The 10,240-nt window shown below is 45.3% G+C and overlaps 1 long non-coding RNA gene across 5 annotated transcripts in view; it reads right to left on the bottom strand.

Annotated features, from left to right (window-relative positions):
* Positions 1–1,536: 1,536 nt before the first annotated feature.
* The window catches only part of LOC309814430, a 372,229-nt gene continuing 363,525 nt past the window's right edge, over positions 1,537–10,240 (bottom strand). For 4 of the 5 annotated variants that reach the window (XR_014295675.1, XR_014295676.1, XR_014295677.1 and 1 more), the window contains 2 exons: positions 5,245–5,428; positions 1,537–3,305 (listed from right to left, as the gene is read on the bottom strand). This is a non-coding gene — a long non-coding RNA (uncharacterized lncRNA). Of the gene's footprint in view, positions 3,306–4,205; positions 4,304–5,244; positions 5,429–10,240 lie in introns of those variants that run through there. The other variant, XR_014295679.1, reaches the window with a different exon arrangement.

Raw genomic sequence — 10,240 nt, 5'->3', positions numbered from 1 at the left:
GCAATTTCCTTGCCTGGTCATTTGCTTAGCAGCCGGTTCACTGTCTGACTCTCCCAACCGGGACGTGAGCTCCCAGGGAGCAGTGGCTGCTGGTTCACTTCTGCATCCCCAGCCCCCGAACCAGTGTCCATCTACACACAGCGGGGCACCCTTAAGTCTCTGTTGACCTAAAGAAGGTTCAGAGAAGTTAAGCTACTTTCCTAAGATGCTCCAGCTGGGACTTGGGGCTCATGCTGGGAAAGCTGCACCCCCAGCCTCGCCAGTCCCCACACGCCACACCCTGTCTGCATTCGGGAAAACTGAAGTCTAGGGCAGAAGCCCACCTCCAGCCCCCTGCAAGGTCTCAGGTGCCGTTTGGGACAGAGCCTTCTGCCCATCTGCTGCCCCTCCTCCCAGCACCACCATCAGCAGAAGCCCAGTAAGTGCTGCTTGTCTGATTGCCTGAACAGACCAGCCTGTGCGTCTGACAAGGGATGCTCAGGCGACACCCCTCTAATCGCCAGGAGACCTCCAGGCTGGGATGGAGGGTGAGACACTGCATGGGCTTGCCTCTGTTTGGACAAGCTTTCTCTGTTTGCATCTCCAGGCCCCCAAACAGGATCAGAACAGAAAAAACAAAAAAAACCATGCTGCATTAATTCATGTCTCCTTCTCTCTCTGCCCAATCCTTCTCCTACTCATAGGATTCTGGAGGATATGCGGTTGGTTTTCCTCTGATGGTAGAAGACCCAGATGGACCTGTGGGAGGGGAAGGTTTGGGGCTGACAAGGCAGGAGACCTCACTCCGGTTCCGGAAACCTGGACTAGCCATTTTTTCTCTTGTAAAATGGGGATCATGCCTCCTGCCCTCAGAGCCTTACCCTTTGCCTGTTCTTTGATGTTACTTGGCAGGGATGAGGTGGTAAAGAAAATGAACATGAATATGACGACATAGATGTGGCTACAAGGACGTTCCACACAGCATTACTTACATTAGGAGAAAGCAACTGGACACAACCTAGCTATCCGACACTAGGGGATTAGTCAGAAAATATATACATGAATGGCAAAGCCCAAAGCCATTTAAAGACTGGCTGTAGAAAAATGTTGAATGACATATTGATAGATAGATATTCTCCCTGTGTTATATCATAGTTTTTGAAAGAGCTGGTTGCAAGACATGGAAACTTTTTCTTTTTTCAAACAAACTACACATTCACCAAAAGAGAGACCTCAAAAGATATACATAGAACTATTAACTTTGGATATGTTGGGGGTGGGAATTAGAGATCATATTGGGGTCTCACTTGCTTGTATTTTTTATAGTGTGTGTGCTTTACTTTTTAAATAAAATAACACAAAAGGAAAGTTCTATGCTATTCTCATCTCACCATATTGTTTTGATTTTGAGAATCAACCGAAAGAAATTGTATGAAAATATTGACATGAGGATAAGACACAACCACACTTGCCTGGAAACAATATTGCTTATGGACTTGAATATATATAAAAACAATTTTCTCAAGATTGAGAAAATTGTTCAATACAGGGGGTATTTCTAAGTGGTGAACTCCTATTCATCTCACAAGGCCCAGCTCACATTGCCCTTCTTCAGGGAAGTCTCTTTACCCAGCATGCTTGGAGAGAAGGCTCCTTTGTTTTCCCAAAACATCAATCCATTCCTCAACTGGAACACTCATCTGTTTATTTCTCCACCTTTCCCACCAGACTTGGTGCCCCTTGAGGGCTGGGGCCATGATATTTACTGCTGAATCCCAGGCTCATTAAAGAGCACTGGTACATAGTAGGTGCTCAATAGTTGCTTGCTGAAAAGCTAGATGAATGAATGACATTCATGCCAGATTCCATTACTCAAGTGAGGGCTTCTGAAAGTATGTGTGTAATCCTGAGCTATAAATTGAAACATATTTTTAAATTCACTGGAGGACTTGCTATTTAAAGGATCTCTGATGTAAATCCTTTTTATAAAATGAAGACATCTTGAGTAATGTGAATAATTGCTCCCTGACATATCTGTTTATAAGTTGAGATTTTTAAGGATCAAGAGACTGGTGCATTTTAAAAAAATTCATTTGACAAATATTTGCAAAGTGCGTGTTCGGTGCCAGGCTCTGTGTTGGATGAAGGCAGAGCAGTCCCAACCCTTGAAGACTTACAGCCCTGGCTACACTCATTGTTAATGTTGTCTCAGGGTTCCAGGGACCCTGAGTTGAATCCTGCCTCCCTCACATCCCAGCTGTGTGTCCCTCGGCTACTTACTTAACCTCTCTGAACCTCAGCTGCCACAGATGTAAGCTGAAGGTGATAAAAGTACCCACTTCCCAGCAGTCATGAAGATAAAATGAGACAGTACATATAAAGTGCTTGGAAAATTGCCTGGCAGACACATATTCACTGCTATCATTAGAAGACAAGGTGGAAAAACATCCATGTGGGTTGCACATCATGAGAAATTCTTGGCTGTTAGAGTCTCCCAGATCTGTGTGGCTTTGCTTTTTCACAACAGCTAGTTATGCCTCAAAAACTTGTGCCTTGGTTTCTCCATCTGCAGAATGAGGGCAGTAATATCTATGAAAGGAAGATAGTTGGATTGTAAAAAAAAAAAAAAAAAAGAAAAAGAAAAAGAAAGGAACGTTAAGTGTTTCAGAGATAATTTAACTATCTTCCTTTAGGTTTTAGGAAGACAGAAGATGATTAATTTATGCCTGTTCCCATCTGCCCCTCAACCCCCTACTCCTGCTCACCAAGAGGATTCTAGCTTAGGAAGGTGATGGTCCTCTCCTCCCCCAGGGGTGCCTTTGGGCAGAGCTTCTCCAGATGTGTTCAGCTCTGCGACCAAGCCCCGTGGGTACCTGTGCCTCCTGTGTGGACCCACACAAGAAGGTGGAGGCTCACTGGCACGAGTCCTTGTAGGGACCATGGGCCCTGGTGTTAGATATAGATAATAATTTCTTGCCCCCATTTTGCAGATAGGGAGACTGAGGCTTGAGGTCTTATAGTTGTTCAAAAGATGCAAAGCCATATCGATCTGCGATGTAGGAAAACTCCAGTTTGGAAAGCAGCTTTGACGGTGACTGTCTTTCTTTTCAAAACCATGGCTGCCTTTGAGAAAAGTTTCATCACGGGCCACGATGAAGTCTTCCCAAGCTCTGCCCTCTCAGGAGCAGAGCATTGGACTGGGGTTGGCAGGTGGGACAGGGTGTGGGGAAGCCAGAAGTGGGTGGTAGGCTGCTTCCCAAAAGGTCCTGCTGGGCACTATACCTGGGAGAACATAGCCTGTCCAGGTCCTGGGCTGCTCATGGACCCTGTAAGATAGAGGGCGTTTAGTCCAGCTCTCCCCTCTGAAACCCTCCTTCTCATCCATTTTACAGATGATGGAAGAGACTGGCCAGGGCCATCCATTCAGCGAGATCAGACACCCAGGGCTCCCACCTCGCTGCCTCTTCTTATATCCTCATGATGACACAATACAAGGGGTGGATTTAGGCCCTATTCATGTATTTATTCAATAAACACAGATAGAACATTTATCTTTTGCTAGCTCTGGTGCTTTCCAGACATTAGTTCATTTTATCCCAGTCAGATCAATCCTTAAAAGTAGGTACTATTATCATCCCCATTTCACAGATGTGTTAACCGCGGCCTAGAGAGTTAAGTCCTTGGCCAAGGTCGTACATGGCTAGTGAGCCACAAGCAGCTGGGCCCCCAGGTCTCCATCCCAACTACCATATGCTATTCTGTGTGGCTTCTCATGAACAGAAAGAAACTCATTCCATTTTGACTTCTCATTCATTTTCTTCTGACTTCATCAAGGAGAAAGCTTCAACTTGATGTCACTCTGTCTTTAACACCTCTCCAATGCTTACTAATATTTTTTAACAAAGAGAGAGTGAGCCTCGGGCTCAGTGCCTTCCTGACAACCGTGTTTAAAAGGAAGCGCTATTAAGGTGGTTACGTCTGGGACGAAATTTGCAAAATGCTACCCTTTGTAGAAACAGATTCCGAGGGATTCAGAGTCTTGCTCAAGACCTCAGAAAAGGCAGGTCACTCCGCAAGCACTAAAAAAATTGGTCTTTTGACCCCCTGCCATCTTGAGCTTTTTCAATCCAATTCAGTTCAAAAACGATTTGACAAACAGCTTGAGAGCAGCGAGTGAGGGCCATAAAGATGTGCGAATCCAGTGAGAATCCTAAACGTGACACAAATGGAATGTATCATGGTTTTATTTTATTTTTACTGGGGGAATGATTCCTTGCGCTCTCCTTCTTTTCCTTCAGTCACTTGATCCCGAAAGGGTTACAATCTGAAGAAGGGTTTTTTCGTAAGCACAAAGAACTAATATTAGATTGGGGTTTCTGTAAATATTCATTGTAATCTGTGACTTGGTGAGCATCAAATTCCACCCTCCCGAAAGCTGCACATTTATAACTTGTGAATTCATAAATATTTACGAATTCACACAATCATCACTGACAAATTATTTCATCTGACAGCTCCACACAGGCTCTGCCTGGTTTCGTGAAATTCTGAACAAATCTCGCGTAAACTTTGCGGGTGACAAGCAAAGACCAAGCACAGGGAAAATCACAACCAGATCCTACAGATTCCAGTGGGTCAGTAGCTGATATTTACAACAATCACCACCACCACCTGGACGAGAGAGATTTTGTTGTCTGATGGGCTGCCAGATGTTCTCAACAACTGTACATATATTTATAGCAATGCCTCTTCAAAGGTGTCAAAAAATGGGACCTTGTTGGTAGGGATACAAGAGTGGAAAGAGGCCAGGTTGGGAGCTGGACAGGCGGGGTTTGAATCCAGCGTCGGCTGTTGGGATCTGTGTGACCTTTAACAAGTTTGCAATCCTTGCTGAACTCAATTTCTTAGCTTCGAATTTGGGATAATAAAAGCAGCAACACAACAGGGCTGTTGTCATAATTGTAGGTGCTGCTGGTGAAACCCCAGGTCCAGGGTCTGCCACAGAGCAGGGGATTCAATAAATCCTGGTTTTATTATTACTGTTGCAAATAGTCGTTTGAATAATCAGTTTCTGGCATGACCACATTTTCAGTGATTTCTGAACACAGAAGCGGTCCTGCTCCCAAATCCTTTTCCTCTGTTGTTACCTAAACACACTTGACAGGGACATTTCCATGTGTGGTTTTAATTTTTGAGCCCCCCCCCCCAAAAGAAATCATGTGCCTGCCACACCCAGACTGCAGGTCACCCTAAGAATCCACTTACCCATTGGAGTTTTTCTTCCATCCATCCACCTTCTGCATGAACGAGAAATAACTTGCTTTTTTTCCTCCCTCTCTCTCTGATTTGCTGATTGAATGGCACCCTGGTAAAAACGAGTTTACCTCCAGATGAGTGGGAATAAATCCCCGCCATCATTCCATGGGTCTGAGTCAGGGTGCTTCGAGCCCTGTACGGACAAGAAAAGCTGATTTTGATGACGGGAGCTGGGCCTGCCTTCTGCTCCATTTTACGCAGGCCAGTCTATTAACAGTGATTACGGGTTTCATTGACTCAATGCCGGGTACAGGGTTCCTGCAGGGGCAGCTATACAGGCTAAATGCTATTCCCTGGCTTAAGACTCCCTGTCAGCTTCCCACAGCACCCCAACAAGCCCTGCCCCCCACAGTGCCCTCCAGCTGCCCTGGATGCCTTCTATTCGTTGAACAAACCCAAGCTCATGCCCACCCCAGGGATTTTGCACTTCACATTCCCTCTGCCTGAATGCCCTCCACTCACCCCCTGGAATCTTAAGGGAGCTGCCCCCTTCTTGTCACCTAGGTTTCCTCCTCTGCCACCTTCTCAGAGAGCCCTTCCTGACCCCTTACCTAGAGTCATCACTCTTCATCAAATCACCCTCTTTTTATTACCCGCATCTGGTTTTCTTCATAGCACTTATTAATGGAAGCTATCTAATACCTTTTCTTTTTTCTTCATTTCCAGAGCCTTCCACACACTAGGAGGTCCACCCGGGCAGAAGCTTGTCTGTTACCCATAGGTGTATCCCTATGACCTAGAGCAGCATCTGGCATATATTAAACGTTCAATAAATATTTGTTTGGCTGAACAAGTAAATGAATGTAGTTACAGATAGGACAGGCGCAAGATGAAAACAGATGGCGGGTGAGCTCTAGGCTTAACCACGTGGTAGTTTTGTGATCTTGGGCAACTTAAACCTGGATGAGCCTCAGTCTCTTCATCTGTAAAATGGGTATAGTAACTTGCCATCTTTCACAGCATGGTGGGATTTTGAGATCCCAGATACATAAAGGGTCGAGCTCTTCCCATGGGGAAGTCATGTATGGCTGACTCTTGGTTAAAATGAATACTATGTAATTGATGGAGTCCTGGGTTTGGAGAAGTGTGGGGACATAAAAACTGCATTTCTTTTAGCCCCTCTGACCTTTCTTTCCATGTCAGACTTCCAGCACCTTCCAAGTGTGTTTCTGGGGAAACCCTGTCTTATTTTGAGAAAACAAGCTTGCACCTTAACTGCAGGAGCGGGGCCCCCATAGGTGTAGGCAGTAAGGGCAGAGGGACATCACCAGAGAGATGCTGACAATAGGACCGAAGACAACATTCCATGGGAAAATCGACTGAGTGCAAGTTTTACAAGGTGAATTTTCCAATTGCAAAGTCTCCGCCCTGGGTGTGTTCAGCATTGCATTAAAGTACATACCCATGTGAGCATGTATACATGCTTGCACACACACACACATACACATTTTTCATAGTTGCTTTCAGCAGAAGTTAAGGAGCAAAAAAGATTTGTTTCTTTCTAAACTTTCGCAATTTCAGCATCTGCCTGTTTGGGTAAATTTGACAAGGACAGTCTCTTTTGTCTTCTCTCTCATTTATGATCTTTTTTCCTCCCAAACCCAGAAATTCCATGAGAAGTGTTTTTAAGAGTGCTCACTGACAAGTGTACACATGCCGTCCGTAGCTAGGGAGCAAGCGGCTCAGTCGCTAACTTGCGAGACAGCAGCTAGATTACAATCATAAATAAATGATTTGCTGTGTCTCCTCGCATTCAGACTTGTAGCTTTTAAAGTGTGCCTGTCATCGTGGAATCAGATTTTGTCAAATGCTGTGTAACTACAAAATTATCCTATCCTTACCTTTTTATTCTCCCTATAATGGACAGTTAAATTGGATTTTCAAATTTGAAGTGCATATGTTTTTCAAATCCCCAGAGGCTGTCTATTTTTTCATTTCTAAAGCAACTCGCTAATGTTTATCATTACCACACAGAAATATTACAATTCTTAAGGGGCGCCTTACAAAATCAGCACGGGAGAAATGTGCTTTATCGTCTCAAAATGAAACCAATTTCTCAGCTGATTTGCAATTTATTTACATGTTAGCATTTGATTTCCAGCTGATTTATAACCCCATACAGCTCCGTCTCAGGGTTTATTTAGAAAGCAGATGACGGTGGTCGGGGGAGGATGTGGCATGGGATGTCTCCTTCCCCCTCGGGGAGTTGGAGATGCCAGTCCTGAGTCTCTTGTTTTCGTTCCAAATTCAGAGAATTCAATGCCCCAGCCAGTGCAAATACACAGGGTGCTAGGCCCAGCCACCCCATGGAGATGAGATGCTGAAAGACGGCCTTTCCAAAAGAATACATTACCTCCTCTGCAGTGAGCAGGGAGCTGGATGGAGGAAGGGGAGAAGATGGCTGGAATATAGCGGGCTTGTGTCCCTAGGCTCATTCACAAAGCTCTAATGGCAAATGTGGTACCCAGATTCAGAGAAGTATTGGAATGGACAGTGGGGAGGGAGTTTACTGTTTCATCTGTCTGACCATTCATCCACTGATTCATTCTTCCATCCATCCAGCCATCCAGCCAACCAGCCAGCCAGCCAACCCTTCATCCTTCTAACCATTCTCACATCCATTCCTCCATAACTCCCACCCCCAATCCATCCCTTCATTCATCCATCCATCCATCCAGCCATCTACCTTATCATCTACCTATCCATCCATCCACCTACCAATCCACTCATTGTCCCTTCATGCATTCATCCATCCATCTGTGCGTCCCTCCATCCATCCATCTGTCTACATATCTACCCACCCAGGCATTACCCATCCACCTATCCACCCATCCACCCATCCATCCATCCATCCATCCACCCAACACCTTCAAGATGAATGCTAAGGTTACAAATGACTAAGAAACTGGCATGATCCTCATAAAGCTCATGGTTAAGTGAAGGAGACTAACATATACCTCTCTGGGTCATCATGAAACTCAAATAACTTACTACATGTAAAAGTGCTTAATAAACTGTAAATCATCTTAAAAATATAACCTACAGGTGGAATGATGTAACGGGTTAGAGCATGGGCTCTGCTTCCTTCTAGCTGTGGAACCATGGGCAAACAACTTTATCTCACCAAGTGATGATTTCCTTGTCTATAAAATGGCAGAAGAGGGTAATTATTATTACGATATCTACTTTGAAGGGATATTGGGAGTATTTGATGAGGTAGATAACCCATAGCAAATGCTTAGCATGGTGCTGGGGCCATAGTTAGCACTTCTTACTATTATGATTATGACATACTATTGAATTATTACATATTATTGTACATTATTACACACAGGAAGACAGAGTAATTATGTCTGAGAAGATAAGAAAAGATGTTACAGAAGAAATGACTTCTGAACTGGGTTTATGGAGGAGGGAAGCTTTTCTCAGATGCCAAAAGGAATGGCATTTCCAGCAGGGAGAACGGCATGCACAAAAGTCTTGTGGCATGAGGTACACCCAAAGATTCAACAAAAGGAGCGGGGTGTGTGGCTGGAGCTCAGGACCCGTGGGGCAGAAAGGAGGAAGTGTCTTTGCATATTAGGATATGGAACTTGGGTTTGTCCTGGGGATGACAGGCAGCCATTGGAAGCTCTTAAGCAAGGACATGGCCCCAGCCAATTGACACCTTAGGAAGCTCTACTGTGCAGAGGACAAATTTGGAGACAGGAAGCCCAGGGCAGGGACTGGAGAAATAGCTCCCTAGAGAACACATGAGACAGGACCCAGGGCACAGGTGCAGGGCTGGTGAGAAGGGGCAGGTTCGAGAGATGGGTGTTCAAGTAGAATCAGCCAGGACTTGGGGGCCAGTTGGAGAAAAGAAGAGGAATAATGAGGGTTTACAGGAGTCCTGAGGAGCACCCTATCAGAGGTAAAATCCCTGGGACTGAGATGAATTTTCCTCCTTACTTTGCTTATATCTGCCCATGCCATGCAGAGTTTCTCTGAATAAATTTGCATGTATTTATGCTACAGGCAGCCAGCACTCATTCCTGCAAAAGGAGCATCCCTCTCTCTCTGTCTCTCTCTGTCTCTCTTTTCCACTCCCTCCCTCCCTGTCTCTCCAAATATGTGTGCACATCCAGCACGATTCTCCTTCTGGGCAGTCAGGATCCAGGAACTTCCTGGGACTTCCTGATTGAACTTGGAGGAGTCCCTTATCTCTCCTGGCTTCAGACAGGATAATCTCATGTCTCTGGGGTCTCTAACTCTAGGATGCTGACAGAGGTCTAGTCCCCTGATGTATAAGTGGTGTACCAATTAGGACAATTTATGTCACGAGTAATAGAAAATCTGATTCAAATTAGCTTAAAAATGAAGGGTCTTAGGTTCATGAAACAGAAAAGTTGGAGATTTCGGCTATCCGGTGAAATTTGGTCCAGCGGTTCAAGGATGTCACCCATGAAGAACACCATTATTTTCTGTCATCTGTTTCCCACAGTGTCAACTTCATTCTCAGTCTGGTTACCCCCAGGCTCTTTGCAGGGCTCATAAGCACGTGTTCTTGTGTTCCCACCCAGCAAGGAGGAGAGGGAGTGTCTTAGTCTGGGCACTGCCCCCAAAGCCCTGAGATCCACCCTGATTGAACAGCTCAGTTCCCATGCCCACCTCTGAGTCAATCTCTGTGGTCAGAAGGAGGGGCGTGCTGATAGGCTCCTCCTGGGTCACATGCTCACGCTCCTACTTATGGTTGCCTGTGTATCTCCATACAGAGCCCAGGGCTTTCAGGGAAAGGGCGGAATGCTGGGACAGAACCAGCGCATGCCCAGGACACATGTCTTTGGAGAAAACTCTCTACTGTCTTCCTTCATTCCAAGGAGAGAGGAGATAGCTTCAAAAACAGACACGGTCTCTGGAAAACTTCCTTGTTATCCACATAAAGTGCCTCAAAAAAGTCAAATAATAG

Source organism: Mesoplodon mirus (assembly GCF_964341445.2).
Source record: "Mesoplodon mirus genome assembly, chromosome: 13".
NCBI lineage: Eukaryota > Metazoa > Chordata > Mammalia > Artiodactyla > Ziphiidae > Mesoplodon > Mesoplodon mirus.
This window is presented reverse-complemented; position numbering and strand designations above follow the sequence as displayed.